Source organism: Pelodiscus sinensis, chromosome 11, assembly GCF_052426305.1.
Source record: "Pelodiscus sinensis isolate ZL-2025 chromosome 11, ASM5242630v1, whole genome shotgun sequence".
In the NCBI taxonomy this organism is placed as follows: Eukaryota; Metazoa; Chordata; order Testudines; family Trionychidae; genus Pelodiscus; species Pelodiscus sinensis.
In genome coordinates this window covers 10,269,798-10,286,193 of record NC_143062.1, presented here as the reverse complement: position 1 = coordinate 10,286,193, position 16,396 = coordinate 10,269,798, and the positions used below count along the sequence as shown (strand labels likewise).

Genomic DNA, 16,396 nt, shown 5'->3' with positions numbered 1-16,396 from the left:
AACTACAGTATCTCTCCTTCGCCTCCTTCGCCGTGTGGCTTATTGCAGTGGAATCTGGTTGCTAATACAAAATGCAAACATTCATTTTACCTCAGCAACAGGAAAAGTCGGTCGAGTAAAGAAAAGGGACCAAATCAGTTCTGGTGTAAACAGGTGCAAAGCCATTCAACTCCGCAGCGCCTCTGAGGAGCAACTGAACTAACGCGGATGTTGTCACACGAGAGAGAGAAGCTGGGATCAGACCCAGGCCCGCCGGTCAGGGCTTTGGCAGTCAGTGCAACGCTCCTTTCGGGTATAACTGGGATTCTTCTGGCCAGCCCTGAGCAAAACTCCTCCCTGCATCCCAGCGTAGCCCGACAGTGAAACACCGGCTTTTGGATGTGTGGACAGGACCAAGCAGGGAGCATGATAGGGCGCTCCAAGGCGTGGCCTAGCCATTAGCACATCAGACCACGAGCCCCTTGGCTGTCCCTCGGGGGGCAGCAGACGTGCCTGGTTCTTGGGTTAGGGGAGATGCCACTCTGCCCCCACGTGGGCCTTTGCCCTCAAAGGGGAGGATTTTAGGGAGACCCAGGCCTTCCCTTTCCATTAGGTCCAAGCCCAAGGCCCTGAGGGAAGCAACACCAGCAGGGTCCTCCCTGCAGAGTCTGAGGCTGCCACTGTGGGATGTTTCCTTCCCTTGCCCCTATATTTCAAATGGTCAATAGGGGAACAAAAGAGCCCCACAGAGCCAGGCCCTGCAGGAGCTGCTGGTTCTCCACGTGGGCGGAGAAGGCCCAACCTGTGGCCCTTACCCGCGCTGTGGTCCCCTCTCAGGGTCAGCCTTCTGCCTGGTTCCCAGGTGAGGGTTTGTCTCTCCTGCAGCCTCCCCACCAGCCTTTTTCCTGGGCTTCTAAGCTCCTGTGAACTTGTTCCTCCCGGTGGAGGTGTTTGGGGACTGGAGGGGTGGAGTATCTGGGTCCAGTATTGACCTTTAACCCGCGGCAGGCCTAGTGTGGGGTCTACATGCCCCATCGCAGAGGGACTGAAAGGGAGGGCAGATGCCTGGTCTAAAGGAAAGGTCATTGGACTGGTTTTGCCTTCTCCGGTTTGCTTTCTCCCCTCCCCTCCCGTTTGTTCATTTCCTCGCCTTGTGATCTCATTGATTCCCTGAGTCCTTTGAGCCATGGTGACCTTTGCAGATTAACTCCAGCGTGTCTCGCATTTGTATTGAACCGCTTATCCCAAAGCAACCCCCAAAGCCTTGCAAACAGGCGCCGCCGTGACTCGCAGCATGTGCCCACATCCCCTTCCTGCCCGGTCGGGGTTCCGCTTCTTGTGGGTCCCAGCACTGCTGCAGGTGGCGGGGCACGGGAGCAGCTGCTGCTCCCTTTCTGCACAGGTGCGCGCACAGTGGGTGATGTCTGGTTTCCTGCTCTCCCCACCACGCCAGCAAGTGCAGCTGAGAAGTCAGGGAGAGGGAACTAATCAGAACAAGCAACGAGGCTAGCACAGATTCCTTCCCCTCATGAACAAGAGCAGGGCTGGTAGCACAGCCCCTTACTTGGTCTTGTGGCAAAGGTGCCAGCTCCGGCTGTAGTTATCCGAAGGACCAGGATAACTACATACAGTACATCCCCATGGAGCTGGTGATGGGAAGCCATCCGGAGACACTTGCTATGGAATACCATTTGCCAGGCAGTCTTACCAAGGAGACTGCACAAAGCTCTGCAGAAGCAAAGAGATAGAAACCTCTTTCTCCATTTTAAACGCTCCTGAGATTTTGTGAATAATTTGGGAGCTTGAAGCCGGTCCAAGTTTGCATCTGTCCACCTGGCTAACATCTGGGGGATATAAATTACCTGTGATAGAATCATAGGAGTGGAAGGAACCTCGAGAAGTCATCAAGTCCGGTCCCCTGCCCTCGCTGGCAGGACCAAGCACCATCCACACCACCCTGACAGATGCCTGTCTAGTCTTCAATTGTTTCTCCTCTTAGACTTGCTTCCCATGGGATCTTATTAACTCCCCGAGTTTGCTAAAGTCTGCCATCTTGAAATCCATGGTCTTTATTTTGCTGTTCTCCCTCCTATACCGTTCCTTAGAATCATGAACTTTATCATTTCATGGTCACTTTCACCCAAGCCGCCTTGCACTTTCAAATTCTCAACCAGTTCCTCTTTATTCATCACAAGCAAATCTAGAACAGCCTCTCCCCTCGAAGTTTTCTCCATTTTCTGGAATAAAAAGTTGTCCCCAATACATTCCAAGAACTTGCTGGATAATCTATGCCTCGACGTGTTATTTTCTCAATAGATGTCCTGGATAGTTGAAGTCCCCCATCACCCACAAGTCCTGGGCTTTGGATGACTGAGTTAGTTGTTTAAAAACAGCCTCATCCAACTCCTCTTCTTGGTTAGGTGGTGTGGAGCCGACCCCTACCATGGCATCCTCCTTTTATGTTTGCCCAGAATCTCTCAATAAACCTGTCACCTATTTGCATCTCAACCTCAGTCCAAGTGTATACACAGAGGCCAGATAATGCAATTCAGACTGACACCCCTACTGTCTGTTTGTGCTGGGGGAGGGGAGGGGAGCTTCAACTGGAGGGAAAGATTTACCCTCCCTGGCATGTGAGAAGCCTCTCCCAGAATTTAGGTGATGCTTTCCCTGCCCTACTAGACACCCCTCTCCCAAACCCCAAGAAGGTGGGGAAACACCCTCAAATGAGCCACTATTCTATTTTTTCCAGCAATCCAGCAAAGCCTCCCTCCCCACACTTTCAGATTGTGGAGGGGTTCCATTTTCCAGACAGCCATGGAGAATGCGGATTTCAAAGAATTGCACATGGCTGGTGTTCAGTGAAGCTGGCTCTCTTGAGCCTTTTTTGAGCTCAGTATTGTATAATTCAGGGATCCTGTCAGCCGTTATTAATAAAAAGCAAGGTGCTAGCTCCCCTGGTTGGAGAGAAAAGGTCGAAAGTGTGACCGAAATATGCCCGTGCATCCGACACATAGGTAACATCGAGACACTAAGCAGGTTCCTGGTGGTCTAGAGGAAAGCAACCACAGCAGTTGATGAGACAAAAGAGACTTCCTCTCGGTTGTTAAGCCAGATGACACCATTCTACGTGCATCTCACTGTTCTGAGGGATGGTGTTAATCCCAAAGCAAGCACTCGTGTCTCTGCACTGCATCCGTGCACGTAGTCAGAGCAGAGTTAGCTTGGATTTAGCGGTCTCAAGGAACAGTGCAATGCAGCCATGGGCTACACGCCTCAAGTCCCATGAGGTGTTGTACTGCCAGCTTTCCGCAGGCCCTGGGCAAGGTGTGTGGGGTCATCTCTATGCTCCTGGAAGAGACGGGACCTCAGGAGGAAGGGGCGGGGTCAGAGGCAGCCAGCCCTCAGCACCGTGTGGAATATGGCACTGCCTCCCCTGAGACCTCAGAGCCATGCAGAGCAGTGCTCTGGTCCATTTGAATCACCGGGCTCTGGGGTAATTGCCCCTTTTGACACACACACACACACCCCTGTCCGTGGGCCTGCTGCCACTGTTACTGTGGCATCACTGTGATTGTTCTTGAAGCTAGCGAAATCAAATCTAGCTCAGCTATGTCTGCACATTCTGCAATCACAGGATTTCTCCCATAATGTTTAGCCAATGAAATGAGCTTATGTAACAGCTAAACATTGGGCCAATTTCAGTCCTCAGTCGTATACTAGCCAAGCCTCAGGGTGTCTCCTATTGCACAATTTGGCCAGCATCACTCCCCTGATGTCACCTTCAACTCCTCTGAGGAAGTGGCTTTTACCCACGAAAGCTCATGATTCTCTCTATATTTTTGTTAGTCTCTGAGGTGCCACAGGACTACTTGTTGTTTTTAACGTTTCAGACTAACACAGCTCCCCCTCTGACACTGATGTCAATAGTTACACTAGCAAGGGATTTGCCTTTCTGGCTATGTCTACACTACACTTCTTTTTCAGAAAAAGGTACTCAAATTTCACTTTGCAATTTGCATACCCTTTTCCAATTCTTTTCTCAGAAGAGGCTTTTCTGCAATTTGGCCCATCTACACTGGGTCAAATTTTGGAAAACCTTCTCTTTCAGAAGAGCCCTTCTCCCTCGTGAAACGAGGTTTATGGGGCTTCCGAAAGAGCACATCTGCTCTTCCAAAAATATTTTTGAAAGAGCAGATGTGTTCCCTGGAAGTATCCCGGAAAAAGCTTTGTCGTGTAGATGTAGCCCCAGTGTTTTAAAGACCAATGTTGACTGGAGGACCCATCTGTAAACCAGCCTTTGCGGTCAGAAAATGTGCAGGTTTTGGATCCCGTATGGAGGTGCCATCCCACACAGAGATCATTCAGATGACAAGAGTGACAAAACTGCCTGAAGCGGTGACAGTTTCGCAGCCAGTCTCTCAGCTGATGTAGAATAGTGTAACTCCACCACAGTCAACAGAGCGACGTCAATTTCTAGCAGCTGAGAATCCGACTTGCAATGGCCTTGGCTGGAACATTACCTGCTCCCTTTCAGGCTGAAACAAGTTCTGTGGGATTTTTCTTAATGTAAGCTACAAACAAAGAGGAACTGAAATGGAAAGACTGACGCGGTATTTAACTGGAGTGATGAATGGTGTTCACTCACATACTCTCCAGAGAACACCCCAATCTGTGACGCCTCTCTCCCAACCCAGCTGCGGCTTACTGCAATGTTTCCTTTAAAGAAACAGGGTTTCTTGTCAGTGACTCCATGGCTGCATTTGGGACAAGCACAGAATAGAAGGAGCAAGCTTGAAGTCAGCTTTATGCTCTGTGTCCTCTGGGGTCATGCAAGGTGCTGCCTGGCCTCTGGTATAATTTAGAGCAGCCCCAGGGTTGCGCTAATGTATGCCACGTCCCATAACTTTTGGAAATGAAGACTAGCCATAGTCCAGCACATCTCAGCCAGGTATCAAACACAGCTTAATCCCCACCCCCATCCCAAGGAGAGGTACCATGTTCGGAGCAGGGCCAGAGTAGAATTCTTATACTCAGACCCACCATCGATCCTAGTATGTATATTTTAAATTAATAAGAACAGGGCTCAGTGGAAACCTTTCTAATTTTGGGTTAAGATTCACTACGGCTGAAGGTAATTGTGCAATATTATACAGTTAAAATATAACCAGGCATCGGATATGCCAGTTACTTATCTGCATTAAAACTAGTCCTGTTTGATAATAATTTTCCATGGCTGCAGAATTAAAGGTTAACCAGTCCCCAGTGAAGGAAGTGACTTTGTCTGACAAGGGATGTCAGAGAAGAAACAACAGAAAAATAACCTTAAAAAACAACAAATAGTCTTGTGTTTTTTCAGGGGTATTTTGTTTTTGTTTTTCAATTACAGACTAACACGGCTACCCTTCTGAAAGTTTTGAACATGCAAGGCAGAAAAATAACCTTCTCACACCAAATTCTCAGCAAGTATGGAAGGGGAGAAAAATAATGCTTGCAAATGCCAACTGACTCAGCAATTTGACTCCGAGCCACCTTCAGGTTTTTCAAAAATTAACTCACATCTCATCCAGAGTGTGTGAGGGTTTACCCCTTCCCCTCCTCCTCCCCCTCGGAATAACAAATAGGTAATTAGGGCTCAAATAAAATATAAGTTGACTATTGAATAAGGTGAATAGTCTCATGGTGAGGCTTATTAGATTGTAGAACCGACAACTATAAGGAAGCGAAAAGCATAGCAGAGCTTTAGGGCCTGATCCAAAGCCACTTGAAATCAAAGGGAATTTTTCTGTGGGGCTTCAGTGGGTTTTGGATCTGGGCTTATTTAAAATCGGCCTACAGTAGCGGACATGCCTGCACTGGCAGGGTGATGCGCAAGATGATTTAACAGCTCTTTTTTCGATTAAAAAGAACAAGGAGTCCTTTGGCACCTTAAAAACTAGACAAAGTCTAGACAATCTGATGGGGTGGGGTTTTGCCAACAAAAGCTTATGCCCAAATAAACCTGTTAGTCTTTAAAGTGCCACAGGACTCCTCGTTATTTTTGTGGCTACAGACTAACACAGCTCCCCCTCTGATTCTTTTCTCCAGGTTTTCCCAAGTATTGCCCAGGAAATAGGAAAATGACCAGAAGAAACAAATGGATGATGTCAGACTGTACCGACACTAGAGTACCTGCTGAATTAGCACCTCTGGTGCTACCCCACTGCTTTTAGAGTTGGGACAACAGTAGTTAATTGGGCCTGCCGTGGCTTGGATCTGAATCCAAACCTGTCCTGGAGAGCAGGGTGGGAATCCACCACGCAGGGCAAGAGATTGAAAAGGGGCACACAAAACTCAGACACAGGACCTCGTTTGTATCAAACCCACAGCAAATCCTTTGTAGACTAACCCAGGACCAACAGAAAAAATTCCTGATGAAACCATGGCAGACTTTACCTATACCTCAGTGCAAGCTAGACCCAGAAACTTTGGAAGCTGTGGTTAGTTGCAGGTAGGTTTATCAGCAAAGCCCTAGTTAAGAATTTTTATTTCAAAAAATTAGAGGACAAGTTCTTTCTTTCTTTCTTTCTTTCTTTCTTTCTTTCTTTCTTTTGAAAATTTACAGCTGTTTGATGAAACCCCACAAAATTTCATTTTTTGGTCTATTGAAACCCACCAACTTTCTCTCTCTACCTAACAGCCTCCCCCCCATAAAGCCCAGTTTGGTTTTTTTCCTTGAAGAAAACCTAAACAATTATTTTCACTATTTGTGAAAATAAAAAAAACTATTCTAATTTATTTTGAATGTTTTCACAGAACATGTTTACCCTTTTCCAGCCAGCTTTACTCCTACAGTTGGTCAGGGCCTTAGCATCTATCAGTCTAGGCCCTTTGATTTAAATCATCTGCAGCTCTGGATTGGTATCTTTGAGGTAATTTCTATAAAGTCTGCCCCCCTCTCGCCCCCCGCATTTTGCAGAAGCAAATGGCAGCTGCATTTTCACACCTTCGAAACAATTTACAGCCATTGAAAAATTGCAGGTCTAATGACCTGATTTGCATTCACAGCCAAATCTGCACCATGGAATTCAACTGCAGATGGAAAAACACGGGTGCAAAATGTGTAGTTTAAAACCTCATCTGCACATTGGAGGATCTGGCCCTTGCTGTGTTTACTAACAGCCCCTAAGGTGTAATTTTCAAAAGCAGCTAGGGTCAGATTTTTAAACATATTTAGGCACTTCACCTATACATGCAGATAGGCACCTACACTGACTTTCAAAATTATGTAGATGTCTAAATCCCAATGACTTCAGTGGACATTAGGCGCCTAGACACTTTTCAAAATGGGTCTTAGGTGCTTTTGAAAATATTATCCCCAGGACCCTTCAGGCAAAACGATCACTTTCAGAAGCTGCATGCGGGTGGAGGGGGTGGGGGAGAGAAAGAAAAAACATTAAGAGTTAGAACTGAGGGCTCGTTATTGTTTTACAACAGTAAAAGTGGAATGCTCTAGTGCAGTGGTTTTCAAATTATGGGTCGAGACCCAGGACTGGAGGGTGGAATATTGGGCGCTGGGTTTCGGGGGGGTCAGGTGAGCAGTGGGGTTGCTAAGGCAACTACCTGCCTGTTCTGGTACCACAGACTGCGCTGCACCCCAGAAGCAGCCGACAACAGGCCCGGTTCCTAGGTGGGGGGGAAAGGGGTGAGCGCACAGGGCTCCATGAACTGCACCTGCCCTGACCCCCACAAAGCCGGAGCATCCTCCTACACCACAAAGCTCTCCTCCTCAGCCCCACCCCGGAGCCCCCACTCTAGTCAAATTACGTTGGGTCGTGGGCATCCACAATTTTCTTCAACTTGGTCATGAAAAAAAAAAGTTTGAAAACCCCTGCTCTAGTGGTGTGAGGAGGAGAACCAGGCATTTACCGTTTTGTGTTTCAGTAAGCCAGTTTGCACTACATTTTCTTGCTCCTCCAGCTTTGTTCTGACGGATGACGCCTGCTGGCATCAATCACACCTTACTGCTTTTTCCTCCCTCTCCCTTCCTCTGGATGAGCTGCAATGCATCCGTGTGCAGTGGGACGGAGGGAAGGCACGGCCTAATTGCCCACAGGATGCCATATTTTCCCCATACGTGGAGATTAACTGAATAACTTGCAAGCTTTGTGTCAGGGCTTGTAAGAAGCGGTGACTAATCCTAGCCAGTGAGGATTAACCATGTTTGCTGTGGGAAGTCTGCCAGACATTTCAATTATAACCTGTGTTATTGGAATGTAGCTGTGGCCCTGCCACAGGACCGTCACCCCGAGGGACACGCTTTGGTTCTTGAATCCCACCGTGCTGTGCTGAGCCATACCTTCGCTCTCCCTTCTCTGGCACGAGGGCCAGAAGGCGGGCCTGAGGGTAAGATGAGGCTCAGAGTCATATTCTGTTCGGCTCCCACGGGTCAGTCGCTCTGTGGCCTCGCTGTTCAGTATGCCTGTACCCCGAGTCTGTCCAGAAAGGGAACCCCGGAGGCCGTGGCGTGACGGAGCCGGGTGAGGGCCAAGAACTGGGTGTGAGAGCCCTTGCAGGACTCTGGGAGCTCATAACTAAGGCCTTGCCTTCACAGAAACATAGGCCAAGCCCTTTGCTAACTTGCACTAGGAGCCACATGGCCTCCCCTTCTCCCACCAGTGGCCTGGGGGGAAGATGGCGGAGAGCAGCCAACCAGACACTCCCACCCATAGGACAGTCAGAGGCATTTATACAGTTCTGACTGGGCTTTCTCAGACTGCACTGTTTGATCCACCCCTTCTTGTCCACTTCTTCACCTCAGCCTCCTCCACCCCTGCCCCTCTCCTCCCCCTTCCCAGTTAGCTCATTCCCCTTCTTGTTATCCCCTGCCAAAAGCAGGAAGCTGATTTAACATTTGCCACATTGTTCACTCTGCTGGAGTGTTGCCCCTCGTCTTCTCCCTGGCTCCGTCTGCTCTAGTTAGCTCTTCGGGGAGGGTCTCTGGTTTTACCCAGCACATTGAGGTCCCATTCCCATCTGGTTCCTAGGCACCACCATAATAACCACGAGTGAGAAGCTTGCTTGTGCTTTTCACACGAATTAGCAGGGCAGGTTATGACACAGCCTGGCCTTCAACTCACTCTGAGTGTGAAAAGTTGTGTAAAAAGTCGCAAGTGCCATGTCTTCACCAGGATTTTAGTTCCGGATAGCCAACAGCACGCCTCTTGTCATGGTGCCCAGAAGATTGAATGAGCAGGAGAGCTGCCCAGAGGTGCGCTGGCAGAGCTGAGAGAGGCCAGGCTGGGAGGGGCAGGGCCGGGTGTGCTGCTGGTCAGGACTGAGGTGAATTTACATTGGGAGAGGTGCTGGGGGATCCAGGCACTGAGTAACGGGTGTACAGTAGATGTGGGGCAATGGAACAGGTGGGGGCAGGACCTGCCTTCTCAACTTTGCATCTAACTTTGGGCCTTTATCTCACTGGAGTGGCAAACTGAAAAAAACACAAATAAAAACAGGATGACTGTCCCCAAAGCACAAAATGGCTACATCAGTGGTGGGCAACCTGCGGCCTGCAGACCACGTGCGGCCCACGTGCGGCCTGTGAGACATTTTGTTTGCCATTGTCAACACACAGGGTTGCCAGTTTTTGCTGTTTCCCTCTGTGTGGTTTTTCTCCCACCGGCATTACTAGAGCGACACGCATAAAGCCAGGGCATGTGCAGTGAGGCACAGGCCGATCGCGCACAGCAATGACTGGGAGACCCAGGCGCTCTCTCTCTTCACCAATCAAAGCGCCGCTACGGTTCCATCAACCCACCCCGCAAACTCTGGGGACGCAAACACTGTCAGTAGAATGACCCTGTCCCGGAGCCCGTCTTGGTTCTGACAATCCTGTAGCCCACTGAGATGAAGGAGGCCACTCATGTGGCCTACTCACTGGCCAAGGTTGCCCATGACTGTGTGAACATGCAGCTGCATTGTGTGTGTGTATGTGTAAACATGCAACTGCATTCTGTGTGTGTAAACATACAGCAACATTCTGTGTGTGTGAGTAAGAACAGGCAGCTGCATTTTGTATGTGTGTGTGAACATACAGTTGCAGTGTGTGTGTGTGTGTGTGTGTGTGTGTGTGTGTGTGTGTGAGAGAGAGAGAGAGAGAGAACAGGCAGCTGCATTTTGTGTGTGTGAACATGTAACCCACACACCTCATGTGGTTCACTGTCCCGTGCAGTTGCACTTAGACCACTTACAATGAAAGATAAGAACAAGAGAGCTCGACAGGCTGAGCTGAGCACCAGCTGGCTTTATAGCTCGAGTGATAGAGGTACCTATCTTTAACTCCAGAAGTCCTAGGTTCAAATCTACCTGGTGGTGGTTATAAACACATATACCTTTTGAGAATGTGTAAACATGCAGTTGCAGCATGTGTGTTGTCTCCCTAACAAGCAACACATTAACCTTCATTTCTGCCACACACAGAAGTGATTATCACGCCTTAATTTTATTCATCAGTGTCTCCGTGACTACGGATATCACACAGATAATTGAAATTTATGAGTAAGAGACATAAATCTGTGAACAATAGAACACTCTGAAATAATTCTGCCATGAGGTTACCATACAAGTAATAGCAGATCCAGCCCTGGGGCAGGGAAGAGGCTGCAGCGATGTTGTTTTACGCAAATCATTCTTTATCTTCATTAGATCAGCAAGCACACTCCAAAGCTTTCCATCATTTTCCCAATTTCCCAATGGGGAAACTGAGGCACGGAGCCAGGAAGTGATTGGCTCAGGGTCATCCAGGAGGCCAGAGTTCACACTAGAACCCTGGTCTCTCCCGACTGACAGTCTCGTGCTTCATTTGCGTGGCTCCACTGCCTCTTAGCAGCACTACCCCAGTTTAAACCATCCGACAATCCGGGCCACTCTCTGATTTGTATCACTTATGCAGTGGATGCCACTGGGCAATTGTGAGCTAGGAAATTCTGCGCTGGGCAAGGATGCCTTCCCTTTATGGATAACCACCAACGCTGTGACCTTCCAAAGAAGCACACACACCCTTTTATTTGCTGAGTTCCGCACACTGTGTTCTAGTGACCATTTCTTTGCTTTTGCCGTGGGCCTCACAGTTACTCCAAATGTGGGACTAACCTGCAAAGTTTGGATCTGGATCCAAACTGCCCCAAAGTCTGAGGAGGGTTGGGATCTGGAGTTTTCTTTCCAGAGTGTGCTCTGGCTACTAGCCTGATGACAGATTATTGCCTACAGTAGCCATTACATTTGCCCGGGCCAACATCTTGCTTTTCCCTTTAGACATCATTCCTGCAGGCCTCTCAATGCAGACCTTAGTGGAAACAGCTTCACGCCCTGTTTTCCAGGCTGTGGCTAAAAGAGAGCAGCTCCCTAAACGGGTAGGCTATTGGAAGCCCTACCTCTCTGCATGCCCCAGCAGTTCATGCCTGCTCGAACGGCACCTGCTGTTCTATGAATCATTCGCAGGCCTCTCACCTTGAGTCACTCCCAAAAATCAGTCAGAGGCAGGACATGATATTCAGCGCTGCACAGCCCATTCAAGCCCGACCATGTCCTGGTGCATCACCCTTTTTTCTTGTTGCCCAACTTTTCTGCCAAGCGCTCAGCTAGCGTCAGGATGGGGTGGGGCAGAAGAACCCAGGCAGAGAGAATTCTCTGAAAATGGTGGACAACACAGATGGGGTTCACTGATAAGAATGGCCGTTGTGTTGCCCATTCCCGGCACAGAGTTTTGAAGGCTAGGCAGACAGTAGGTACCACCACTGTGGTTCTTTTCCCGTATTAGTGAGTGGAAGCAGGTGCCTTTCCCAACTAGCTCTGAACCAACATCCACAACAGTGGGCTGAGTCAAAAACTCTCTTCCTGGGATTGGGCTTTATTAACATGGAAATGAATAAATTAACATAAAATTGGACTCAAGCGTCACCCCAAGGTTGGCTTGCTTCAAGGAGCCTTGCCTCAGGACGGCTAATACCTGTCTCTTAGGCCTTTATCTCTACAGAGCCAGTTTCACCTCCCGTATATCTGAGAGGATGACAAGCGCCTACCTCAGGGAGCCAGCAGAATCCACTCAATGCTACCCCAACTACAGGGGTCAGTGCTGTGCTCAAGCAGGGCCACCCTGTCTTAGCGATTATGTATGTGCTCATCTTGCACAGTGAAGTAAAGTTTCAAGCCGTGTCTTCTCTAAACGGAAGATTGATGCTGCCACAATCAATCTTCTGGAGTTTGACGTAGCGAGTCTAGCTAAGACTCACTAAATCGAACTCAGAGGGTGCCCCCATCGGCAGCTGGTAGGAGTAAGGGAGCATTTGCTCTCATCAGCCTCCCGCTGTGGGGAAGGCAGGGAAACACGAAACAAGGTATGTCAGCTCCAGCTACGTAATTAATGAAGCTGGAGTTGCGTATTTTGATTCGACCTTCCCTTTTAGTGTTGACTTGGCTTCAGAGGTGTTGCCGTGTTAGTCTGTAACTTTAAAAACGAGTAGTCGTGTGGCACCTTAGAGACTAACAAAATATATATCGTGAGCTTTCTTGGGTAAAACCCATGATGAGTTGGAACTTCATCAGATGAGTTGGAGTGGAAATAACAGAATCCAAGATGTATATAACAGCAGAAGTACCTGTCAATTGTAGGGCCCATATTAATGAAGCTAATTAAGTGGGCTGGATGTGTCCCATTCATAGCTTTTGATGTGGAAATGCAAACGTTAAAGGCAGGGCAGTATAGTCTCAGCAACCAACCAAGTGGATGTGGGGTCACATCGTGGAAGCCATTACCACAGTGACTGCTAGACTCCTCTTCTTGGGACTTCCAATAGGGAAATCAAGTAATTAAAGTGCACAAAGACTAAACTAAGTGCTTACTCTTCTTGCAGAGGTGGTATTTGCCAATCACAACTGATGCACATGTTTCTGATGAACCAGTGAGGTAGGTGATTGTTACCACCTCAGATATGAAGGGGGTCGGAGTGTCTTTCTGAAGAGAACAGATGACATAGGGTGTGAGGTAATGCCTGAGGCCTGCTTTACTTAGTCTGTGCTTAGCACACACTGTTGTCACTATGGCACCATTCACCACCACTGCTATCAGTAAAAAAGGAGATTTTACCACCATTATTTGCTCATCAAGAACATGACCAGATGAGCAGTCAAATCTTCTGGTCAATGAATTAGCATATCACACAGTCCTGAGTTCTGCTTCTGTAGTGGCTGCCATCTATTGGGGTACCCATTGCCCCTAAGACAGAAGTCAGTGCTAAGAAGATTAACGTGCGGTATGATGGCTGGGACTCTCCTGCCATGGAAGGAGCAGCTGCTGTGTTAGAGCGCAAGAGCAGTTAGTAGAACATGTTAAAATTTTTCTGATTTCAAAATGTGGATGAAAAATTTTGTCAAAAGGTCTCAAAGTCAAAATTTCTCATTTTGAACAGGAAATGTTTTCAACCCCCTCCCTCTATTTTTTAACCCAATTATAGAGCTGATCCAAATTTTTCAATTTTCAGAATTTGGATAACATTCGGATATAAAATAAAACAGAAAAAAAAATCTGATTTCCCTGTCTCACCTTTTTGCAGTCAGCTGTAAGATGCAGGTTTGTTTGTGCATGAATCACCACCAGGATGCCCCCTGACATACTGCGTTACCTACGTAACAGAGAAATCAGTGTGTTAGTGAATGCAAGGTTGTTGTAGAAATCCCAGAAACACTGTGCTGGATAAGGACTGATTGATTTACAGAAGGCACACATAGGTGCACTGTGGAGGTCAGGGACCACTTTAAGAAACCCACCACTCAAATACAAATACCTCTGGGAGGGAAATAGCACATCCAAGATTTAGATGCTTTGTTCCAATCTGTGTTTTATATTTCTCTAAATGGGAGTGGAAGGGGAGAGATTATTAACGGCAAATTGATTCCTCCCCTCTCTGCATGCTTGAAGTCAGTGACCGATATTGGCAGATCATATTTCGAAATAAACCTTGCACCAGCCAAAAAGCAAATGCACTTAGTGCAGATTTCCCCTCCCCCGCAACGCTTTCTTAATTTGGCTTATGTAAAACATCATATCGATCCAGTACATTGGCTCTTTGCTCAAAGTGCTTCCTCAAAATGGCCATGCTCCCAGCCCTGTGTTTCCTCACTGCCCCTCTAAATCCTCTCCCCTCATCCTCTCTTTAATCTATATTTATGTACTGCCCCCTGCCTTTTGCCAAACTAAACAGTTACATTTGAGACTGTTGCACGTGCTGAGCCAAATATCCTGCAAGACATTCCCTACCGATGTGCACTTGCCAGTCGGAAAAGGATCGGACTAGAAAGGTGGCGCCGATTGCAAAAGGACATTTAGATAAAAAACGACCACGGAACAGAATGGAGTGACTCACAGGCAGGTGCTCACCAGCACGGCAGGGTGCAAGCATGTCGAGGGGATGCAGGGACAGGTTGCCACAGCCTGTTTTCTGGCAATTTTGCATGCTTGGTCGTCCTGGAACAATGGCTCTGAACTTGGCCAGAAGGCCTCCTGCCTCAAGCAAGGACTTGTCAGCGCTCACAAGCGAAGCGGGATTGGGTGCGGCCAGTCTCTGGAGACGAGACCTCAGAGGTTCTCCAGGAAGTGGTGTCTAAGTCAACATTGAACCAACACTCCAGCCTGGAGTGAGGAGGCCGCTGTGCTGTTTTAGGTCACACCTGTGGGGGAGAGAGAACATTTACAGTTGCCATGGCAGAGTCTGTTTTTGGAAGAAGTTTTCTCTAATGTCCTCACCAAGTTCAAATAACTGCTGCTGGGTTCTCTCTCCCTTCATGGCCTGTGTCCCTTCCTGCCCCGTGGCATTATCCTGGGCTGTTTCTCAGCAGCACCGCAGAAAGAACTGCATTTCAGGGAAGAGATAAGGAAGTGCCTGCACATACAGTATTTATACAAGGCTCCTTCTGGGTGAAACTCAAGATATAACCTGTGCATAGCTGAGCAGGTTTCCCTGTGTACATCTTAGCATACTTTACCCAGCATGCCGCTGGCCCCGGCCCCCAGCTCCACTGACACAAATCATGAAGTCCCATGGGCCGAAAGGAGGGGTTATTGAAGTTGGCGCACACATTTGCTTGCCTCTGAGCTTTGGTCTACACTAGGGCTTTATTTCAAAATAACCCCCGTAGGTTGAATTCCGTAGGTTCCGTAATAACCGTAGGTTCCAAAATAACCCCCCATAGGTTCTGCATTCCGGAATCAGTCACCCCCTGTTGTCTCCCTCATGCCATTTCTCTCCCCGGCATGGGCTCTGACACCTTCCAACACCTGTTTCTCGTGCCATTGTGTCGGCTGATCTGGTGAACAAAATAACCCCTCATAGGTTGAATTAATAAGTGGAGTGTCCACACTATCAATAATGGGCCGCTTAATTAGAAATCTGTACTCCTGCTTTCCTCGGGGAATAACGCTAGTTTCAAAATAGCTTTTTCGAAAAAGCGGCAGGGTGGATGCTCCGGTGCCGCTATTTTAAAATGACGACTCCCCAGAGTCATTCAAAATAATCACTCCCCAGTGCTTCCTGGGGGTCTAAGTTGAGGTAGCGCATCCACATTAACGGAGCCTGCCTTGGACTCATTTCGAGGCTTCCCCATAGTTTCCTAGTGTGGACGTGCTGTAAGTGACCATATACGGGTGCCAGTACTTCATTTGCCGAGCACATCTCGTATTTGTAGGCCAGAGGCAGGTGCAAGCCTTTCTCACAGGGCATACTGCAAAAGAGATGAGGTAATCTGGGCCTTGGGTGTCACCCAGCAACCGTGTCCATGGAGTTCCATTGGGTTTATTGCCCCTACAGGCATGACAGCAAGGCTAGGCCAGTACCTGCACCCTCTGGCCAAGGCTGTGAACGTCTTTGTTTTTGGGTGCCGACTTGAGTCCCTCTGAAGGGGCCAGGTTTTCACACAGCAGTTGCTCAGCTCTTTCTGGAAGCCACACCCCTGTCCCAAGGGGCACCTTAGCCTGAAAGCACCCAAACTCATTTGCCGCATTCCGAAATCAGCCACTCTCTGCTGTCTCCCTCGCTCCGGTTCTCTCTCCAGAGTGAGCTCTGATACCTTCTAACACCTGTTTCTCTTGCCATTGTGTCGGCTCATCCAGGGAATGTAACACTGTGCGGCATGCGGAGGCAGGGTAAATGGTCAGAGAAACGGAAACGTTGCAGATCTTACTAACCACTGCTCTGTCACCTTCTAAGGGACTCGGTCGAAACGACATTGTTCTCTATGGCAGTGTCTAGACTGGCCAGTTTTTCCAGAAAATCAGCCACTTTTCTGGAAAAACTTGCCAGCTGTCTACACTGGCCGCTTGAATTTCTGCAGAAGCACTGACTTCCTACTGTAAGAAATCAGTGCTTCTTGCAGAAATAATATTCTG

The 16,396-nt window shown here is 48.4% G+C and overlaps 1 long non-coding RNA gene across 2 annotated transcripts in view; it reads right to left on the bottom strand.

The window, feature by feature from the left end:
* LOC112546519 (uncharacterized) overlaps window positions 1-13,925 on the bottom strand; it is an 81,016-nt gene extending 67,091 nt beyond the window's left edge. For both annotated transcript variants that reach the window (XR_012906531.2, XR_012906533.2), the window contains exons 1-2: window positions 13,800-13,925; window positions 13,559-13,637 (exon numbers count right to left, since the gene is read on the bottom strand). This is a non-coding gene — a long non-coding RNA (uncharacterized LOC112546519). The remainder of the gene's footprint in view (window positions 1-13,558; window positions 13,638-13,799) is intronic.
* Between the last annotated feature and the right edge of the window lie 2,471 nt (window positions 13,926-16,396).